The 23387-nt window shown below is 38.7% G+C and overlaps 1 protein-coding gene and 1 long non-coding RNA gene across 5 annotated transcripts in view; one reads left to right on the top strand and one right to left on the bottom strand.

Moving 5' to 3' along the window:
• prkcab (protein kinase C, alpha, b) overlaps positions 1–23387 on the bottom strand; it is a 256689-nt gene that overhangs the window by 223287 nt on the left and 10015 nt on the right. The gene's annotated exons all lie outside the window — the stretch shown is intronic.
• On the top strand, positions 5869–22612 carry LOC130904643 (uncharacterized). Its single transcript, XR_009060880.1, has 5 exons — positions 5869–6010; positions 7469–7624; positions 19588–19757; positions 19864–19985; positions 22308–22612. It is a non-coding gene; the product is annotated as an uncharacterized LOC130904643 (long non-coding RNA).

The following is a 23387-nucleotide window of genomic DNA, read 5'->3' as shown; positions in this document are numbered from 1 at the left end:
CACGTGATTGGTCCGCTTAGACTGTTGTTTCCGGTTCAGCGTGAAATAACTGCCATTTTCAAACATTGTTGTGCTACACACAAAAAAAGGACCAAGCCAATGAGAGTACTATCAAAGAGGTCTGCAAGTACGACAACCTCTACAATGTCTCGTCAAGACATTATAAAGATTGCCGAATGGCAAGCAATTCATGGAAGGAGAGTGCTGAAAATACGGGGCTGGAGGTCAACGATTGCATAACAAATTGAGGAACCTCCGGGCCAAGTATGTTTGTGTTTGGAAGCGAATTGCCACACGAATCGGTGACACAGTCGGCCAAAAACTGCCATCTTTTTATCACTTCATGTCGTATTTGTGGTATGTGCACTTTATCATTTATTGTGTACATATATTTGCTGTGTGTCTATGACTTATTTACATTTTACACTTCAAGTATATGAAGAACAAAGCACAGGTTTGGTGTCAAAAGTGTTCAGACAGTTCACACACTTAATACATCACTGACTGAGAGTGCCTCGATGCTTTTATGATAATGTGTTTACCATCAAGGCTTCCAACGCAATTTAGGAAATTCCAGAGCCGCCAGAAACCTGCTATGGCTTCCCATTGGATGGTTGTAGGACACGGTAAAAATGACAAAACACTGGACAAGGCAGGTTGCTGGCTTCCACCTGATGCTAGAATTCGTAATGTGACTGCCAGTCTCTGTGCGCCATCAACAGTCAGACAGACCACCTCCGCAATTGTCTTCTGTGTCGCCTGTGCCTCAACATTTGTATGATCAACATTTGTTGTTCAATGTTGATGAGCTGAAGATCCACATTCAAGTGTTCCATCTCCGTTGGCATTGGTGTGTAACCGGAAGAAAACTAAAGGAAGACGACAAAAGTGCCCCAAAACAGTACAAACTAGAGCTGAAAACGAATACTCGGGCGACTCGAGTAACTCGAGTTTAAAAACTGATCCGAGTAATTTTATTCACCTCGAGTAATCATTTATTTTGACAGCTCTAAGCGTCACGTTTTGCACGGACTACTTTTAATGCGGGACAACGCGCTGATGTCACGTGCGGAGAGGAAAAAAAAAAAAAAAAAAACTTACTGCAGCCGACAGCCGCTACAAACGACGCCGACGTTGCTCAATACTAGCCCGCACGATGCTACGTTGGTAGCAGGTAGCGTCTGATGCGTCTCATAGAGATCACATGTATGTTGAACTATATGCAAAATGACAGACTCGGCCGCTTCTGGGCAGCGTTAGTAAACAGCCGCCATCTTAAAGTAGTAGAGCGCTAAGCGCTAATAAAGAGCGCTAAACGCTAATAAATAAGATTAACGTTACTGTCATTACTAGCTCACATAACGTTAGCCCTGCGGAGGGCTAGGTTTCTATTAATTATGGCCACTGTCGATGCGTGGCTAACGTGTCTTACATACAGGCTTTAACATAACATAGCATTGTGGAGTGATGAGGGTGTAAAATAAAAACTTAATAATGCTAACTATCAATTTTAGCTCAGTAGTCATTGCTGGATAAAACACCAAGTAGCACTGGTCCCTAATGTACTCCAATACAGCCTGTATCATACATTTATTTTGAACACTGCAAAAACTCAAAATCCTATCAGGACTTACATTTTAGACTAACTTAAAACCTAACTAGAACTTAAAAATGGCTTGACACATATAGAAATTCAATTGAAACATGTGGGAAAAAATCCTAACTTTTAAGTGATGTGTGTTATCAAGCGTAACGTCACTTTTAGGTAAGATATATATATACATATTTTAATAAGATCTAAAAGTTTTTTGAGTGAAAGCAGTGAATTAGTCTTTTTTTTATTCTAGTTACATCTGAGATGCAATTGTTGGCTGTTTTCAACAATATGCATCGAAAATAAAGACATTGATTGACTGAAAATGGTTCAAGATTAGATGAAATGTCTTGTTTTCGCATGTATATTTATAATTGCTCTTCACCTAAAAATATATTTGTTTTATCTGATTACTCGATTAATCGATAGAATTTTCAGTCGATTACTAAAATATCCGATAGCTGCAGCCCTAGTACAAATACAGCGTCACACCCCTCTAGTGGCTTGGCGGTGAATTATAGAGCAACGCGTTCCCTTGCCGCAGAACTATGGAATGCTCATTGACACCGTAGGGTCTACATCGTCGCTACGCCGTCACCGCAACGCAGAAGCATAACTTAGGCTTAAAAAGCATGTCAAGGTTCTCGAGTGGCCTAATCAGTCTCCACATCTCAATTCAATAGAAAATCTTTGGATGGAGCTGAAACTTGGAATGAGGAATGGGCCAAAAGTCCTTTTTCCGTATGTGAAAACCTGGTGAAGAACTACAGAAAGCATCTGACCTCTCTAATTGCAAACAAAGGCTTCTGCACTAAATATTAGCACATATTTTCTCAGGGGTACAAATACTTATGAACCTCAGTAAATTACAAATAAATTATTAAAAAAACATGCGACGTGAGTTCTGAATAGTTTTTTTTAGATTATGTCTCTATAAGTGGAAATGCACCTATGATTGAAATTTCAGACATCTACCTATTTTCTAAGTGGGTGAACTTGCAAAATCACGTGGGGTGCAAATGCTTCTGCTCCTCAGTGTATATGATCATTATCGTTAATTGCGAAAAACTTGAGATGATTTCGGTCATTAGCATTTGTGTATTTCTTCAGTCCAATGTAACTGAAATTTTGTATGACAACAGCCAATAATAGCTGACCTCATATCCGACTCAAACAACAAATTCAACATGAACAAAATGACCGAACTTGGAGCAGAACGCTCATCTGAACACAGTCATGATCTGGAATTTTCCCTCTGGAAATCACACAGTCGTTGGGAGGAATGTTTGGAATGTGCGTGAATGTTATACGTGACAACAGCCAATCAATTCCTTTTGGGCCTGATTTACTAAAAGTTTACATGTGCAAAAAATAAAAATGTCTTTATTCAATCTTCTTTGTGGCATAAAGTTCTAAGGTTGACAGCAATAGCGAATAACCACTGCCAACCCTCCCAGTTACAATGGATTTGACATCTATTACTGTCAATGGCATCCAGTGCCACCCACTGTGTTGGGAAATTCTCCCTTAGTCTATTAATGCTTTATACTCAGCATTCTATTCAGTTAAACAATTCCTGAAAGGCATGCCAGCCTAATTGAATGTGACAGCATATGGAAGAAAAACAACAACAACAAATTTGAATCTTTTGACGTGTTTACAGCATGAAATGTGTTCCCTGTGATGTCGGCAGATGGAGTGGAAGGTACAAAAAAAAAATACGAAAAATAGCGAGCCAGCAAGGTGTGATAATGACTAAAAGCTGCGCCTCAGTCGCTTAATGAGTGACCCTCAAAATGCACACACTTGCAAACGCAAACACTTAGCCTCCACACACAAAACACGCATACGCTGGCTTCCAGCACCACGGGAGCAGGAAGGAGAAACACACGCTTCAGAAAACTGGCACACACATTCTCTAACCCCCCCTGCATCTTTGTCCTTGTACAGAAATAGCAGAAATATTACTCTGAGGCTGGTGGAGTCCCATGTGTCCATTCGAAGCTGCCACTTCATTCAATGTGTCTTTTTACACTGCTATATAATCATGATCTAGCTTGTATGTACGGTTTTATTTTGTTTAGTTTTTGGTACATTATGATAAGATTTATATTCAGATATATACGAAAAAAGTGCAATAAAAAAAAAAAAAAAGGGCAATGAATGATACCGATTCGCATCGTGGCTCGCTCTTATACATACTGTATGAACCATTCACCTTTCACTCCGTGATCTGCCATCTTTTCTCGCAACACCTTTAAATTCTGCATACTTTGGTTATAATATATACACTAGGGCTGCAAAATTGCTTTGAATTTTAACCGTCCATGATCGTCCAAATCATATAATTTAAAAAAAATTATTGATAATTAGTCAACTACCAAAAATATAATTTGTTGAAGTTCTACATAGAAAATTTCTTTATTTTATTTGTGTTATGTTTTATCATCATTTGTAAAAAAAAAAAAAAAATATATATATATATATATATATATATATGGGAAACCACACATTAAAAAAAATAAATAAATAAAACACCATGATTATTATTGACAGTGATTACGATATTTATTTAAAAAAAATAATCGTTGACATAATTTAGGACGTGGTGCATTTGCTACCGGGCCCCACAGAAATAATAAATCATTTATTAACGACCACATTCTGGCCTGTGCCTCTTGACATACCAATTTGCCTGTCTACTTTAGAGATATCATAATAAAAATGGATAGGATGTCATCATAGAAATCCATAGGAGCTATCATCTATCTATATATTGTATCTGTGTGCGCTTGTCCTCAATAATGACGTATGATGTAGGCGCATCAGATTTGTTCCCGGAAATAATAAACCCACACGCTAGCGAAGATGACTGAAAAACACACGTCTTTGGACAGCTTTTTTACGGGGAAAAGGCCACTAACGAGCCAGAAGAGGTGCCTAGAACCTCAAAGAAAACTAGGGCTGCAGCTATCGATTATTTTAGTAGTTGATTAATCGATGAACTAGTTAGTACGAATAATCGAGTAATTGGATAAGGAACATGAAAAATTAAAATACCTGAGCTGAGCCTCAAATGGTATAAAAAAATAAATAAACGAGGATCTATGGACAACAAAAGAACATATGGCTAACTTACATGGCAAAGGTCTGCTAGCTTTAATGCTACAAAATGCTAACATTTTTTTATTACAATGCTCTTAACAAATGGTTCAAACACATATTCTTGCAAAAAACAGATAAATATATCACTTTGGCCTGAATATAAAATGGCCCTGATTATAAGACGACCCCTTCTTTTTCAAGACTCAAGTTTGAAAAAAGACTTTTTGAACACCAAATTAATTTTTATACAGAAAATAATTACAGTACATCTGAAACAAATGATTATAACAATATATTTGAGGGAAAAAGCATGTTATTTTGCCTCATTAATATCTTAATATCTGAACATTTAAATTTGTAAACTGAAGAGCAATCACATTAGTAAATGAATGGCTTCTGGTTTTTGAAATGTAAATAAACCAATCTTTTGTGATAAAACAACAAAATTGCAATAACTGCATTAACCATCAAAGTGAAGTCTAACTGTAACTGTAGTCTTGAAACAAATCTGAATAAGGAAAAACATTGCAATCAAATAATGCAAACTGGTTAAACTTGAGAGTAACTGAGGTTAAACTTGAGAGTAACTGAGATCTGTCATGACAGAACATCGCTTCAATGATATCTGGCGCCATCTAGTGTCGTGAATGGGTATAACGTCTAGACCACAAATATAAGACGACCCGCACTTTTTCAGTCTTATTACTATTTACTTATTACTACTTATTACTTATAAACTAATTACGAATGCATTAAAAAACATTAGCTCAAAACAAAAACTTAGCTTACATTGGTCTTAACAGAGAGCAGCTGGATTCAGCCATGTGAAATGAGGAAGACCAGAGGATAGCGTATCCACCCAAATCAATAAAACTAAATGCAAACACGTTCAAAGTAAACTATTACAACACCGCTTTAATTAAACGAATACTCGAAGCAGAAAAATTTATTTTGAATCTTTTTTTCTAATCGAATACTCGAGTTAATCGATTAATCGTTGCAGCACTAAAGAAAACGAAAACTTATTTTAACAGATAATACTAAGAATCAGGCGCCATGTGAGTTCTGCATAAAATATAATCAAAAGCTAGCAAACAAGGCAGTGAAGCCTTCAAAGCTGCTTCGGTACATAGCGACTAAGCATCAACAAAAGCGGATACACTGGCAACCAGACCTCGTAGCGAACCAGATTGCTAAAGCCAAGAAACCTTTCACGATTGCAGAAGAACTTATTATGCCTGCGACCAAGGATATCTGGTATCAAGTTTTAGGAGAAGCCGCTGTTAAAAAATGTTGATTCAGAAGCGTATGGTGAGTTACATTTTGACTGCACTTAACATTCGTCTTTAGCCCTGTGATGTTATTTTATGTTTGCTGTATTTTTCTGCCACACATACTGGTCCATGAAATAAAGGGCCCACATCACACTAGAATCATGCTGATTACCGGTTTCAAGGTATACCGTGGTATGAAAACGTCAACGTTTCAAAAAAAATTCCGTCATATCGTCCCTAAGTTATTAGCTATTTTTTATGTCCCAAAAAATGCAGGGAGAAATTCCTCACTTGCAGCTTCAAGGCTCAATCCTCCCCTATCAGTTGCTGCTCAGTGTCAGTGAGTCAGCCCATTAAAGAAAACGAAATTGCTAGCATAGGAATACTTCGGTTACAGAAAAGTTCTTAGGGGAAGAGGGCCAACCGACAGGTAAAACAGGTTTGCAGACGGTTGCTGCCGAGGAAGCAATACCTCCAATATGATTTCACATTTCTACAAAACAAAAGCTCAGTAAATGTTGTGAATGTTTCCCACCAGCTACAAGAGTTAACTTCAGCATGTTTAGCATGTCTAGCGCTAGTAAAACGTGTTTTTGTCTCTCTCTCTGGCAGCTGTCTGTGTTGAGAAAGAGTGCGTGTATAATGTAAATATGATACGAGTCATACACAGGTGCTTTTTATGGAAAATAATTCAATTATTTTTGTTCTGATGGTAATAATGTTGAACTGTGGCTGTTGGTTTAGGCCTACGTAAAGGACTGCATTTATTTAAATTTTATTTAGAATTTCAGTTATTCTATTTTTTATTTTTTTCATTTATTTTGACTTAACATTATACTTATCTTCCAATTTGGTAATGTGTCTTGGAAAATTAAAGTCCTGTTTAATGGGAAGAAAAAGATTTTTTTAAACTTATATATCTCAAAGTAGCACATTTTAGAGCTGTAATTGGCAACTCCGTGAAACCGTGATATTTTGGCTTAAGGTTATCATACAGTCAGAATCTCATACCAGCACATGCCTACATCACACCGGTCTGTGGTGCATAAAAGGTTGGGATAATTTCTCCAGTCCACTATTTGTCGACACTAAAATGTTAATAAACTCCCGGAATAAGGTCCAGGTCAAATGAGTCCAACAAAAAAACAATGAATCCAAACAAAGTGTAGGTCGAGATTGTGTTTGCTCAATGTAGTGTTTTATGGCCGAGCTGTTTTGAAATAGAACAGATAACAACTTTGTAACTTAATATTGAAAAAACACATGCAATATAATCTGCTCTACAATGGCATTAATTTCCCAGTGACCTTTTCACAGATGAATAGCACCTTTACTGTATATATGTTTTTGATTTTTCTGTAACGGTCTAGCTATAAGCCTGCTAAAAGCACAACCAGAATCCTATGTTATGACGATTATTACAACCAACATGTTCTCATTACTTTCTGTCCTTGGACCCTCAAGCATCCTGGTGAAATGACTCTCATTTACACAGCACTCTACCTACTTCATGTGGGTCAAGACTGAAAATCTCTTCAAGCCGAAAATAGCCGCAGGTGTAATCACCTCCGAATTCATTAAGCACAGCTGGAGAGGTGCGGCACATCCAAGTGAGCCGCTCACACCGCTTTAAATTCCCCCTGAGGAGACGGTAAAGCACTACACACACACACACACACACACATACACACAACTACTTTATTGATCTAGTCGTGAGGTCACACCTACAAGTTATTACATGTTGTTATGGCAACAGATGGGTAAGGTGGATAAGAGTCGAGAGCATTAATGGGGTTAAATGTCTCATGGTGATGATGTCTTTTCTGTATAGCTTTGTGGGTCTATTATGGATGAAAACATATTCTGCCCCTCTGAGATTAATGGCACGCAGAAAAACATATAATACGAGTTGCATTCAGTCTTAGTAATGACTCCAAAAGAAACATAAAAATGCTTTTCATATATTCCCTTGATCAGTTGGATTTCCTGTCATATATTTAGTACTTATGACGCACAATAGAAAAGATTGTTATTAAATCATGGCTGCCATACATGGCAATTAACACCCAAACTATATGAAATGGGAGGGGCTGGCAGTGAATGATCACTTGATTGAAACAAGCAAACTACCATTTAAGACTGCAACTTCAATAACAAACCAGCTAATTCTGATTTCTTTTGCAGGTTAACTAGCATCATGCTTTCTTGTTACACTCATTCATTGTACTTGTCAGCGTCTTGAAGCGTCCTTGTGACGTTGCAACTTTGGATGCTTTCAGAGTCTCTACTAGCATGAGTGTTCCATTATTCAGCAATACTCTTGAGTTTCTGAGTGAGCACGGAGTGCGTTTTCAAACACACCTTTTAACTTTGATGCTACATTTGTGAGGGAGAGTTTTTTTTTTTTTTTTTTTACAGTACAGGTACATGCCAATGTGTTCTGTTGTCAATAACCCGTCACAGACCTTGGAGATAAAAGGATATCCACAGTTAACTACAATGAAGCTACTATGCTAATACGCTGCTATCCAAGTTTGTTAGGCACTATGGGGACATCATTGTCAAAGAATGCTTTGTCCATTGTTGTTGCAGAAAAACAAGTTAAGGCTAGCCATGAGCGGTTTTAAAGACTTCAAGCAGCTATGCACAAGTTCTTTAACTCATTTGCTCCCAAAAACGTATAAATACGTTCTATTTTTAATTGCTTCAGTGTCCCAAAAACGTATTTATACGTCTGTTGCGTTTACTTTTTTTTTTTTTTTACAAGAGACATCTATAGGTCCCTATCTATCTAAGATACAATGCACAAAGCTCAAAACCCATTTTAAAGCAATAAAATCAGCCACTGGAAGTCAGTAGCGCATTTGGTAAGAACTCATCTCGGGCCAAGAAAGGAAGTGAAGAAAAATAGTCAGGGAACGGAAGTTGGAGGGACCTTGTGAAGACGCGTGTGAATTTGAGAAAAATGTGGAGAACGAGCGGGAAAAAAAGGCAAACGACACTGGAGGGGTGTTTTAAAAAGAAAATGAAACCATCGTCAGAGAAGGATTCAAAAAAATCTATCTTGATGAGAGAGACGGTGACGTCCACAACAGCATGAGGTTCCACAAGCGTTCTGCGGAGCTCACGTTGCGTTACTCCTCAGCCCGAGGTTGAAACCAACGATGAAAATGATGAAGATGATTAAAAAAGTGAGACCGATCTTGATCCGGACTCATCAGATTAGCCACGGGAGCAGCTGAGAGCCTTCCCCGTTGTTGTGTGCGCAAATAGTTCAACAGTTAATAGTTATGCGTAAATAAAATTGTTACTTTGCGAATCAAAAGCTCTATTTGTCTTGTTGTTTGTTATTTTTTTTAGAACGAAAACATTATTCAGATGTTTGGGATGTCACAGGTGAAAAATAGCTGTTTTAAAGTCAAAGTTATGTTTGAAATGTATGCTTTCACAAAAAGCTCAATTTCTCTGTTTTTTCATCAGAAATTGGAAATATGCTCAAACTAAGCTATTTTCTAATGCTGATTTCTAAAAAATGCAAAAAGATTCGAACTAACTTTTTCTGCTGAAAGAAGAGAGTCTAATCTTTCTTTTGGTGGGATTCATGTTTATATAGCAATAGAACAGAATTTTCTTTGGGCCTTGCAAAATCAGTCAAAATCCAGTAAAACGGCCAGGAGTGAAGGGCCTTGCTCCGGTGAAAATGGCTAAGAGTGAATGAGTTATGAGTAAGCACATCAGCACGCGGAAAGTCAAGGTTAAGTGGATTATATATTTTTTCTTCTTTGTACAGTAATTGTATCGACCTGGTTTTAAAGTTAAAGCAACACTAAGGAACTTTCAGTTTTGGTCAGTTATAGCGGCGCAGGGGGACAAAAGCGGTAGGTAGTGTTTTGCCTTAAGGAAGACCATTTCCTATGAGGACCGGCGCACAGTGTTGTAAAATCCTCGCCTGCAGTTGGATTGAATGACATTTTTGTTTCTAGCGGCTCTTTGAAGGATGAATAGTGATGAGGTTATGAATGCAGTTGTGACTAAACAATATCATATGACGATGTTAAAAAACATTAACGGTTGATTTTGTACAATATTTCCCCACTGGCCCTCCGACACCCCCACTCCCACCCGAACTCGTCACCGACTGACTTGCTGATGAGTTCGGCTGGGTGGTGTGGGGGGCTCACCCCAGAAAATGAAAGCCGGGCCAATATTTATTCTTCAATGTTTATTCTTGAGTGTCCTTTTACCCTGGTAGTCTCCCTTTTTCTGTTTTTGTCTCCTCAGGCAAAATTCTTCATCTCTTTTGTTGCTCTGCCACCTTTACAGAATTCGTACGAAAGCGTTCGCATTGACTTCCGCCTTTATAAAGAATGGGGATAGAGGAAAGTGACGTATGCTGTAAAGCAGTCAGCACATTTGTAGTTTTTTTAGTGTGGCAGGGTTACAGCCACCATCCTTAAAGTTAATTAGTGCCGGTGAAAGCGATACAGACCTCCTCATGCAATAACAAAGGTGTCATTCAACTAGTTGTCAGTTGACATATCTGCACAAATGTTATGAAAATATTTTATAAAGGTTGAAAAGTCCCCTAGTGTTGCTTTAAGTGCTTTTGTGATTTAAGACAGGCTCTGAAACACCAATTGTACTTATGGCACTCTTTGAAAGACATGAATGAGGAGGATGCAACTGTGTTGACGCTGTGAACAAAGCGATAAATAAATAGATTGAAAACCGACACTCACTTTGATCATGTTTACGTTTATACATAGGCCTGTGCTATAATCAATGCTATTGTAAGGAATAAAGCAATCTGTCCAATATGGGTGTGACAAAATATCAAAATGGTGATATATCGTGATACTCTGCATCCCAAAAGGTTGTCAATACGCTCATGCCAAGAATCAAGATATCGTTTTAAAAAGGTGTCAATGCTTAAAAATAAATAAATAAGGAACCATCAAGTTGCTACCAAAATCTTCCACCATTATAGTTTCTCAGTTAACTCCATGGCTGCCACTGACGGTGCTCGACGCTCAGTACATTAAGACTGGGAAGGGTGAATGAAAGTTCGTTCATTTGAAACTGAAGCATTCACAGTCACTCTTTCTGATTTTCGGGCCATTTACAGGGGGTCACTTTCGGTTTATTTTAGGGCATTTACAGGTAACTTCCTGTTGAGTTTGAGTCAATACCTATTCATTTGGGAGATTTGTGGTTCTGTTCCTGTCCTGTTGATTTTGGGCTACAGAACAGGAAGTGACCCATAAAATGCCCCCAAATCAACAGGAAGGAACTGAAATTCAAGAGGTGGGAGGGGCGTGTTTGAAGTGGGATGGGTTCATTCGCTGCCACCCACCCAGTTCAAATGAATTGGATGTCTAATAGTGATAAACTTACAGCAGAGGGATGAAGACAGCTTGTTTTTCTGTTTATTAGTTGTATTTTAGAATATCATAGAATAATTTCCTGACCAATATATCGATAATCCTTGTGTCACCATATCGTGAGATCATCGTTATAGTGAGCTTTGTATCGCATCTTGAGCGACCAAGAGGTTCTCACCCCGACTGTCCAATGTGTATATCAAAAATCGCACAAGACTGTTGGTATTGCTTCCTTGTTTCTTCAAATACTGTTTTGCCTTTCACACTAGAAAGTGAGGTTATGAGGAAAAGAGCATGTGTCATCTTACTCCACAGCTTTGTGTCTCGGCAAAAACACGGCGGCAGCTCTATCGACAATTAACGACCCACTCCCGGCTGAGTAATGCCTCCCAAAAAGACCTCTTTTTAATGTCACCAGATGACATTGTGTTATACAAGCACAACACGGTGACATGATCTGCTCAGACAGTCTGCTAAAATGAAATATTGCACTTGTGGCGGTCGCTGCGGAGCGGAGGAAAGGGGCTGACAGGAAAAATCCTCGTGGATTTTGCGCTCCAAGGCGCATGGTTTGGATTATCATGGAGACATTCGTATCCGATACAAAGCACCGTAGAAATGAAAGCAGGGGATCCTATTGTGAATCATCACTTAAGTATCATTCGGAAACAAAAGGGGTGTTATTGCTTTTTTTTTTTCCTAAAGGGAAACGCTTGCCTGGGGTACACAAGCGCCATTACCATGGTAACCTTGGCATTCCGTGGTGTCTTATCTAGCATGAACGTACAGTAGCTTCAAAAGATGAAATGACAAAAACGAGCATGTTGGTATGAAAGATTTTGTGACAAGGCAGGCCAGGCGTATAGGCCTCATGCGTGAGAAACTCTGAGTCACTTACGCTCATTTCAGGAGAGTGGTGCTGGGAAGCGGAGGAAGGGGTGGTGCATATGCGGCTAAAACATGGCACTTTCCGGGCTACTGAGCCCGCAGGCTCCTACAAGGCAGAGGGGACTCACAGACGCGTGCTGACACACAATATGTTTAATGGATGCTTACTAAGAGGTGACTTTAACAAGAAAAATCACACACCTAGTATATTGATGTTGCTTTCAGAAGTTAGAGGTCAGGTTAATTCAAGTATATTTATATAGCGCTTTCACACTAGGCTTAGCTTATAAAAGCACTTTTAAGTTATGAATAAAATTGTACTGCCAATAGCAATTATTATTAGGGTTGATCCGATCATGTTTTTTTGCTCCCGATCCGATCCCGATCATTTTAGTTCGAGTATCTGCCGATCCCGATATTTCCCGATCCGATTGCTTTTTTTTTTTTTTTTTTTTTTTGCTCCCGATTCAATTCCAATCATTCCCGATAATATACATTTTGGCAATGCATTAAGAAAAAAATGAATAAAACTCAGACGAATATATACATTCAACATACAGTACATAAGTACTGTATTTATTTATTATGACAATAAATCCTCAAGATGGCATTTACATTATTAAAATTCTTTCTGTGAGAGGGATCCACGGATAGAAAGACTTGTGACTTTGTATATTGTGACTAAATATTGCCATCTAGTGTATTTGTTGAGCTTTCAGTAGATGATACTGCAGCCATTCAACCAAAATACATGATGGGAAGTGGACCCATGACTGTGCGTAGTGCTACCAATTGATATATCTTCTCTGCGTTGGGAAATAACATAAGGTGTTAAGAAAAAGATCATTTGCTACCTTGCTTCTCCACATTGCTTCCCATGATATTTCTAGTCGTAGGGAGAGGGATTGTAAGTCTTTAGCCTAATAAAAAAGGCTCCAAAGGCTGCCAAAATTCATTCTACTCATTTTACGCTGCCTTTTAGCTCTCTAAATGTGTAAAACGGCACCATTACAAATTGAGCGCGACAATGCGTGAGTGGGTCGTGCAACGCATGCATTAATTGCGTTAAATATTTAACGTGATACATTTGAAAAAAATTAATTACCGCCGTTATTGGTACCTTAAGCCTAAACTAAAGACTCTGGGTGAGTGTCACATATTATGTCTGTAACGTTAAATACATTTAGAAAACGATTTAATTAAAATATATACAGTATATATATTAAAAAAAGGCATGGCCGATATTTTTTTGCCGATTCCGATACTTTGAAAATGACGTGATCGGACCCGATCGATCTCTAATTATTATAATACTCGACTAGTGACCGACTATTCTATTTTTTCAGATTATTTATTTCTATGAGTCAACCAACCCTCGAATACATGGGTCGAGAACCTATGGCTGGTGAGCCAGATCTGGCTCTTTTGACGGCTGCATCTGGCTCGCAGACAAATCTTTAATTATTTAAAAAAAAAAACACAACAACAACGTCATACTCCTTTGCGCATTGCGCGAAACTGCGACGATCACTGCCAGTTTGCAGTAATTTTAGTGGGAAAGTGGCAAACATAAATGTCGTTGTGTCTGTCTGTCTGTCTTTCTGTCTGTCGCATAGGCAATGCAGATGAGGCAGACACTCTATTCAAGTGGGGTTGCCAAATTTTGCTGCCGAAAATAGCGGCCGGCGTGCGCATGTGCGTGAGAGATCAGGAAGTAAACTTCCCTCGTTTTCAGTTTCGTTTTTCGCATTGTCAGCTAATTTTAGAAACCCTTTTGAGAAGATGGCAAAAAGAAAAAAAGATGAGGAGTATCATACTTTTCAGCAAGAATGGACAGGATATAGACAAGATAATAAAACGGATAAAAGACATGCCTCTGTCGCAAGGGCGTAGGTTTGTAGTAGGGTAGGGATGATATAACAGCAGAACTTGCATGTACACTTTTTGCTTGGGATGGGTCATTAATAAGACCAAACAGATTGGGCTACATTTCTCACGAATATGAACCTAATTGAGAGCCCAAATGATCAATACAAAATAAATCTGTGTTGACTTATACTAACTTTCATGTGTATTGGTGCAAGTGATACATTGTTCGATTCAAACCCTTTGTTTTCAAAAGCTACGAAAGAAACATTTTGAATATTTCCAGAATAAATGTCTGGATTTTATTAGGAAATTATAAATTGCTATTTGCACATAACTTGTAATTTTATGAACATAGACAATAAATACAAATTTGTTTATAACCTATTAACTATCCACTCTACATTGTCTGTCCAAATAAAGAAATTAAATATAACTGAAAAAACCCTCTTAGTCAGGGAATAACAAAAATAAATAAAAATAGAGTCTTCATTCAGGTAAAACAACACTGCTTATTTCCACAAGCACAGCCAAACTCAACAAAGAATGAAAGCTCCTTTGGGCTGCTTTAAGACCACATAAATAAAATAAAAATGACAATTGGGAAGAAGGGAGTAAACCTTGTTTCTCTACATTCCTCACGGTTTAATTAATGTTAAAAGTAGAAAATACATATAGGAGGACACTTCTCTCCAAGCAGCTTCCAACTCGAGTTTTGCAGGTTATAAAATTCACAGTTTAATGTTATGCTACAGTGCCTTGCAAAAGTATTCGGCCCCCTTGAATCTTGCAACCTTTCGCCACATTTCAGGCTTCAAACATAAAGATATGAAATTTTATTTTTTTGTCAAGAATCAACAACAAGTGGGACACAGTCGTGAAGTGGAACAACATTTATTGGATAATTTAAACTTTTTTAACAAATAAAAAACTGAAAAGTTGGGCGTGCAATATTATTCGGCCCCTTTACTTTCAGTGCAGCAAACTCACTCCAGAAGTTCAGTGAGGATCTCTGAATGATCCAGTGTTGTCCTAAATGACCGATGATGATAAATAGAATCCACCTGTGTGTAATCAAGTCTCCGTATAAATGCACCTGCTCTGTGACAGTCTCAGGGTTCTGTTTAAAGTGCAGAGAGCATTATGAAAACCAAAGAACACACCAGGCAGGTCCGAGATACTGTTGTGGAGAAGTTTAAAGCCGGATTTGGATACAAAAAGATTTCCCAAGCTTTAAACATCTCAAGGAGCACTGTGCAAGCCATCATATTGAAATGGAAGGAGCATCAGACCACTGCAAATCTACCAAGACCCGGCCGTCCTTCCAAACTTTCTTCTCAAACAAGGAGAAAACTGATCAGAGATGCAGCCAAGAGGCCCATGATCACTCTGGATGAACTGCAGAGATCTACAGCTGAGGTGGGAGAGTCTGTCCATAGGACAACAATCAGTCGTACACTGCACAAATCTGGCCTTTATGGAAGAGTGGCAAGAAGAAAGCCATTTCTCAAAGATATCCATAAAAAGTCTCGTTTAAAGTTTGCCACAAGCCACCTGGGAGACACACCAAACATGTGGAAGAAGGTGCTCTGGTCAGATGAAACCAAAATTGAACTTTTTGGCCACAATGCAAAACGATATGTTTGGCGTAAAAGCAACACAGCTCATCACCCTGAACACACCATCCCCACTGTCAAACATGGTGGTGGCAGCATCATGGTTTGGGCCTGCTTTTCTTCAGCAGGGACAGGGAAGATGGTTAAAATTGACGGGAAGATGGATGCAGCCAAATACAGGAACATTCTGGAAGAAAACCTGTTGGTATCTGCACAAGACCTGAGACTAGGAAGGAGATTTATCTTCCAACAGGACAATGATCCAAAACATAAAGCCAAATCTACAATGGAATGGTTAAAAAATAAACGTATCCAGGTGTTAGAATGGCCAAGTCAAAGTCCAGACCTGAATCCAATCGAGAATCTGTGGAAAGAGCTGAAGACTGCTGTTCACAAACACTCTCCATCCAACCTCACTGAGCTCAAGCTGTTTTGCAAGGAAGAATGGGCAAGAATGTCTGTCTCCCGATGTGTAAAACTGATAGAAATATACCCCAAGCGACTTGCAGCTGTAATTGGAGCAAAAGGTGGCGCTACAAAGTATTAACGCAAGGGGGCCGAATAATATTGCACGCCCCACTTTTCAGTTTTTTATTTGTTAAAAAAGTTGAAATTATCCAATGAATTTTGTTCCACTTCACGATTGTGTCCCACTTGTTGTTGATTCTTGACAAAAAATTAAAATTTTATATCTTTATGTTTGAAGCCTGAAATGTGGCGAAAGGTTGCAAGATTCAAGGGGGCCGAATACTTTTGCAAGGCACTGTACCTCTCATGCATGTTGGATTTTCAGTAGCAAAATTTGTGGTATGTTCCCCACCTCCACTACATTAACGTCTTTTTATATTACTTGCAGTGGCTGCTCGTGCTTCTGGCCTAAAAAAAAAAAAAAAAGTTTAATATTCCTCCTCTTCAAAGGGAGCTTAGGAAGCATGTTGTCGACATGTTGTATAACTCATCAGCCAATCAAACGTGCGTTTAAGGCAAAAAAAAATGGACTGGCACATTCATTAAGTCAAAAGGGGTAAATGTAAGTCTGAACATAATGAAAATAATTCACATAATAATGGTCAGTTCTTTCCTTTTAACATAGGGGAAGACAATCTAAATGACCTACACGACTGAAGTCATTATAAAATGCAAATAAAGTTGCTTAAAAACTGGTGGGGACAATTTGAGCATCCTAAAAAGTTGGTAGTGTTATATCCCTACCGTCCCTATGCAAACCTACGCCCTTGCTCTGTCGGCAAGAACTGTTCTCGATCGTACCATCATGATGTCAAAGGCAACGCTCACTTGCCGACATAAACGTGGCACCGTTTTTTTCTCTCGCTTTAGATGTGTGAACAGCAATTTATAAACAATTTATCCCAGTTCAGTGTGATTACATGGTTTTGACTTTGACTACAACAAGAGAGGAGGATTTATTCAAGTCCTTCACAGACTTCGCTAAAGAAAAAAAATCTTCCGATGGATGAACTTGTGCACTCGGTGTGCACTGATGGTGCTCCGTGCATCGGGGGAAAACAGAGGATTCGTGGCGCTTGTTCGTGGACATGAAAAAAGACGCATCCTAAGTTTCTCAACGCCTGCATGAAGCTTAACCTCACCAAGTATTAACCAGACTACAAAGTCATCAGCAAAACCATGCATCAGCAAAACCATGCAGCACCAGAAGTTAATGGTAACATCATCATGTTATAAAAAAGAATTCAGAGACTTATTGTACTTTAAAAGTGTTGAAATTACATTAAATGCACACATTACTTGTATTTTTAGTTTTAAACATATTGTATGTCTCTCACTGAATTACATTTAAAAATACTGTATGTGGTGTCTACGGCTCTCTCAGCCAAAAAGGTTCCTGACCCTTGCTCTAATATATAAATCACATGTTGTTTACTATTATATTACGCTGGGCTTTAAATTTTTGCTGTAAATGTGTTTTGGTGTCAGTAACACAGATGCGTGAGGCTTGTCACAAGCATTAGACAAAAAAAAAAATCATTCGAAACCACAATTTTCATTAGTGAACTCCTTCAGAAAATCCAAACCCATCTCTCATCCCGCAGCAATCATTACACTCTCATCATTTCCTCTCCTCATTTTCCCCATGGGAGTTTTAAATAAGCCCTCGCTGGCGAGCAGCCAGACCAGGAGCGATCCTTTCTTAATGCTGACATACACAATAAGAAGGTCTTGTGTCACTCCTACCTCAGGGGCTCTAAATGACATTCAGGCCCACCGATTCAAAAAAACCCCTTTTGGGCAAAGGCTGTAAAGCTGTACAATATAATTCGACAAGCTACCAAGGCGGTTAAAGAGAAGCGGCGGCCGATAAACTGATGAGTGCAGTTTCTTCTATGTGGTCTCACTTCCACCAAGTTGTAAACAGACTGATGAAAAGTGGCCCACATCTCGACCATGTTTCTCTGCTAGGTAGAGCTGCAATAAACTACTGTAATTATTTTGATGGTTGATTTATCACCGATTCGCCATGAGTCAACTAATCGGCTCATACTGTTAGTCTGCTATATTATTGTTACATTTGAGGCTCCAGAATTTTTGCGAATAAAATTAGAGCCAGTGCGAGTATTTTTTCCATCTACTCGCACATGCGCGACATTGTTTTTTTTGTTTTGTTTTTTTCTTGCTGACAAACAACTCCTTCACAGTTAAATCCACTAGTTGGCGGGAATGTAACGAGCTGATTTACCGACGGAAAACACAACAGAAGAAAAGGAAGGTGGAGCTGGGTGATGTGTGGAGCGGGTTATAATTTGGGTAGTGAGAAAACTTGATAGCACTTGTGAGTATAGGCGGAAAGGACATTAAGTGACTACCGTAATTTTCGCACTATAAGGCGCACCTGATTATAAGCCGCCACCCACCAAATGTGACAGGAAAACGGCATTTGTTCACAGATAAACCGCACTGGACTATAAGCCGCAGCTGTCCTCACTGTATTATGTGTATTATGGGATATTTACACCAAAAGATAATAACCGGTAACACTTCATTAGATAGCGGCATCATACGATGGTCAGAAGACCAAATGAACCACCATGAAGCTTTGAATCAATTGTTTGCAAAGCTTCACTGCTTCAAGAAGCTTCATTTGACCATCACTGCTCCCTTGGGGGAGACAGTCAATCTTTTATGCCACCTGCTGTCAACACTGTTGTTGTCCAACATGCCTCCTAGCATGCATTGCAGTGCAACAGATGTAAATAACAATCAAAATACGTTCTTAAATGTTCTGTACTAATTATTTTTCAATTACTGTTCCTGTTCTTTAATTAATTGCTAGTTACGGTATTTGGTAACACTTTATTTGACAGTGGCGCCATAAGACTGTCATTAGACAATTAAGACATAATTATGACATGACACTGTCATGAGCATTAACAAAAGCTTATAACAGTTATCATTTAGTTTTATTCGGCAAATTATCTCACTTTGAATGGATTTAAAAGATCCAAGCTGGACATAAATGGAGTTAGTAACATAATTTGCTGGATGACACTTAATGACATCTCTCATAAGCATTCAGTAATGCCCATGATAGTCTTATGTCATAACTATCACAGTGTTATGACAGTCTTATGACGCCGCTGTCAAATAAAATGTTACCAAATACCATAACAAGCAATTAATGAAACTGGAACAGTAAATGCATAAATAATTAGCACAGAACATGAATTTTGATTGTTACTTACATCTGTAGTGCTGCAATGCATGCTAGGAGGCATGTAAATCCAAATAAATCAACAAATAACTCGCACTGGACTATAAGCCGCAGGATTCAAAATGAACGAAAAAAAGCGGCTTATAGTCCGGAAATTACGGTACTTTCTTTCCAGCAAACCCGCAAGCACTGTTTCAAAGGAGACCGACGGGGCGGATAAGTCCAACTCAGGGACTCGGGCGATGAGCAATGTGGAAATGCTTAAGTCATCGCCGTTGAGCTGAAAGTCAACACACAGGGCATGATGCGACTACAGCGACAAGCAACACGCACCGCCTTCTGCCTGTGCGTCATCAGTAATCTCTGATTAACTATAAATTTGGAAGGAATTTTTACATTTTTGGTCTTTCTCTGAACTTCCGATATTAATGCTTTTTTATTTCTGTCCCAGAAATCATGTCGACAGGGATCAAAGTATGTGCTGGTTGCACACTGCTAAAATGAAACGCTCCTCCATGTTGACAAAGTCTGGTGTGTGAATGTCAATTTCCAGGTTGGCCAGAGTGCTTGCAGGTGATTTTTTGAACAGTAAATCCGTTGCTGATTGATTGTAGTGGCCCTAAAACAGTGACAGAAATAGAACAAAATTCCCACATAACCTAATTTCGAAGCAGTATATTGGTTGATGTCAAAACTAAGAGTGTGACAATATCTCAATACGGCGATATATCGCGATATTTTGCAACCCGATTGGTGATCGATATGCTCCTGCCAAGTATCGATACTTTTGTTTGACATATTGGCCATATGATGGAATATGGATGCTGTAAACCAGGGGTCCCCAACCGCCGGACCGCGGACCGGTACCGCATTTGCTACCGGGCCGCACAGAAATAATAACTTATTAACACTTGCATTCTGGCCAAATTAACTTTGGCGTGTGCCCCTTAACACACCAATATCCCTGTCTACTCTAGATGTCATAGAAATCCATTGATTGGACTGCTAGCAGTATATCTTGTTTTGTATATCTGTGTGTGCTTGTCCTCAATAATGATGTATGATGTAGGGCGGGCGCATCACATTTGTTCCCGGAAATAATTAGCCCCACGCTAGAATGACTGAAAAACAGATGTCTTTGGACAGATTTTTTACGGGGAAAAGGGCACTTGATGAGCCAGAAGAAGAGTCTGCAACCTCGAAGAAAACAAAATTTATGCTACTTTCCAATCACTAAAGACCCACAAACCGCGAAGGAGTGGGTTCGTGACCCGTATGTGAATAAACCGAGTGATTCGAGCATGCCCGTGCAACAGGAATATCAGCTTGTAGAGATCGCAAATGATGGCGACCTTAAACGTGCATTTGGAACAACAACTCTACCGAGTTTCTGGATTAAAGTCATTTTGGAATATCCTGACGTTGCTAGGAGAGCACTGAAAACTGTGCTACAATTTCCAACATCGTATCTTTGTGAAGCGGGCTTCTCGCACACACCCATCTTGGGACCATCTCGTCGCAACGAAACAAGCTCAGGCAGTAGTTGTATTTTCCCTGCACTTAACACGACAGGGCTAAAAACAAATGTTATTTTATATGTGCTGTATTTTTCTGCAGCACGTTGCCGGTGTTCTGACAAATTTGGCATGCGCTTAACGTTAAAAAGGACCGCGAATGCGGCGATTCCAAAGTACACACTACAAACTCTCTTTAAAGAAAGGAATATTAACTTTTGCCATGTTAGCTGCACACAACAACTCCACGCAGCTCTCTCACTTAACGACTTCGCCGTGTCGTTAAGCATTCATTTACGCCATTTTCATGTTGCACATTATGTTTATGATGTAAATAGTTTTTTTAGCACCGTTGGATAACATTGAGAGTCCAACTGAATATAGAAGGAGGGCTTTTTTCACCACCACAAAAGCTTTGGGAGCAAAATTTTATAAGGGTGCAAAATTTGAAAGAACACCGGTACGTGAAAAAAAGACCCAAATCACATCGGTCCGTGGTACAAAAAAGGTTGGGGACCCCTGCTGTAAACTGCTCAAGGTTTGTTGAGCAATTCCTTGGCGGTCCACTAGGGGCACTCAAGAGTGGCGGTGAAGGTCAAGTGTGCGCACGTCGTCTAGAGAAGAAGAGCGGAAGCTACAAGTGGGATGAAAAAAAAGTTTAGCGAGAACGGTGGAGGAAAAACGTGAGAAAAATATTCCTACAAATCACACGTGTGGACACACTTTAGATTTTAAACCAACAAGAAAGGAAGTAAGGTGAACAAGGACTTTGCTGTATGCAAGAATTATCTAACAAAATTAAGGTTCACTGGAAAAACAATAATAATGCGCAGCCACTTGCGAAGTGGTCCCTGGATTTATTCACTGCCATCACTGCTTCGTTTTCATCACCTGAGGTAATAAAGTTTTGCAATGTAATTGATTTTTTAATTTAACATGTAATACTTTGATGATTTTTGGTGTTTAATGATATAAAATAAACCAGAACCCTAAATTGGATGGAAATGAATATCAAACAAGCCTACATTAATTTACTGATTTATTTGATATTATCTGAGAATCACTTTCCATCTACCAGTAATTTACTACACAAACTGTTATTACTGCCATTTTGATACATTCATTCATTCATTTTCCATGCCGCTTTACAATAAGCTATAAAAATGGTTTGAATATCTTCCAAGATATATAAGGTGATGTGCATGTTAATTGATGTAGCCTAAATATTAAAAATGAGTAATTATTGCGTTTTTAATTTCTATAAATTCAATTTATATATATATTTTAATTCACTCAATACTTCCAACACAAAAAAGTCAGGATTTCAACTCAAAAGTTATAAGTAGCTAATATTATTTTATTTTATTTTGTTGTTTTTCAGGTGAGGAAGAATCTGACTGACTGAGTCCGACATCTGAAATTCTGAAACAGATGGTGGAAGTGCTCAAACCAATGCTTGTTGCAACAAAGGTCATATACCAAGAAAAAAGACCTATCATTGCCCCACTCCAAGCTCAACTGCTGACTGACACCTACAGTACTGTCGAAAATTTTTAAAGATTTAACATTTTTCAAGACGTTAAGGGTGCCATTCATCATGATCTCTCCAAGAGATATCGGTGGTTGTGGTTTGTTCCCTTTATATGTGCAGCTACAAAAAGTATTTTACAGCAATCTTGCACAAAAAAAAGGTGTCACTGTTTAATAAATGATCTAAACAGTATTTTTTTCTATTTTGAAATATCTTGTTTTTCGTTTCAACAGTTGTATCGTAGAATATCAAATATCAAATTTCTGACCAATATATGGATAATCGCTGTAACGCGGTATCGTGAGATAATTGTTATCATGAGCCTTATATTGCGAATCGTATCGTATCTTGAGGTGCCCTGAGGTTCCCACTTCTAGTTAAAACTGATAGAAAATATACATTCATAAGTTTGTAGTTTTATGTTGTTGTTTTTAATCAAGCATTTTTTTTTAAAGAAATGAAATAAAAGAATATTTATGAATAATTATACTTTTTTTTTTTTTTTTTTTTAGAAATAAAAATATTTATTATAAGGGGCTCATTAAAGAGGATGTGGACAATTTTCAGGCGAAGAATGTAGCTAAAAGTTTACTTGACTATTAAAAATAAGTATGGATTATTTGGAAAATTGATTTCTTGGATAATCAATTAGCTGTCCATTAGTCGATCAATCGTTGCAGCCCTACAAGAACACTGAAGTTGGGAAGAAGGACCCTCAAAATCACTTGTGCCACTCAGTCTGTCTCTGTGGAAGATGCTGATCGTGAGGGACTCCCCATCAAGACTCGGCACAGCGTTCCAAACGCCCACACGCTTCTGCTACTTGATTGGTTAATGGGGCCTGCTGCTCCTCTCAGAGCGGGGGACGTGGGGTTGGCTCAGCGCCTACGCGGCAGCCATTAGAACTCGGCGACCGACCTTGGCAGAGGT

Source organism: Corythoichthys intestinalis, chromosome 16, assembly GCF_030265065.1.
Source record: "Corythoichthys intestinalis isolate RoL2023-P3 chromosome 16, ASM3026506v1, whole genome shotgun sequence".
NCBI classification, from domain to species: domain Eukaryota; kingdom Metazoa; phylum Chordata; class Actinopteri; order Syngnathiformes; family Syngnathidae; genus Corythoichthys; species Corythoichthys intestinalis.
This window is presented reverse-complemented; position numbering and strand designations above follow the sequence as displayed.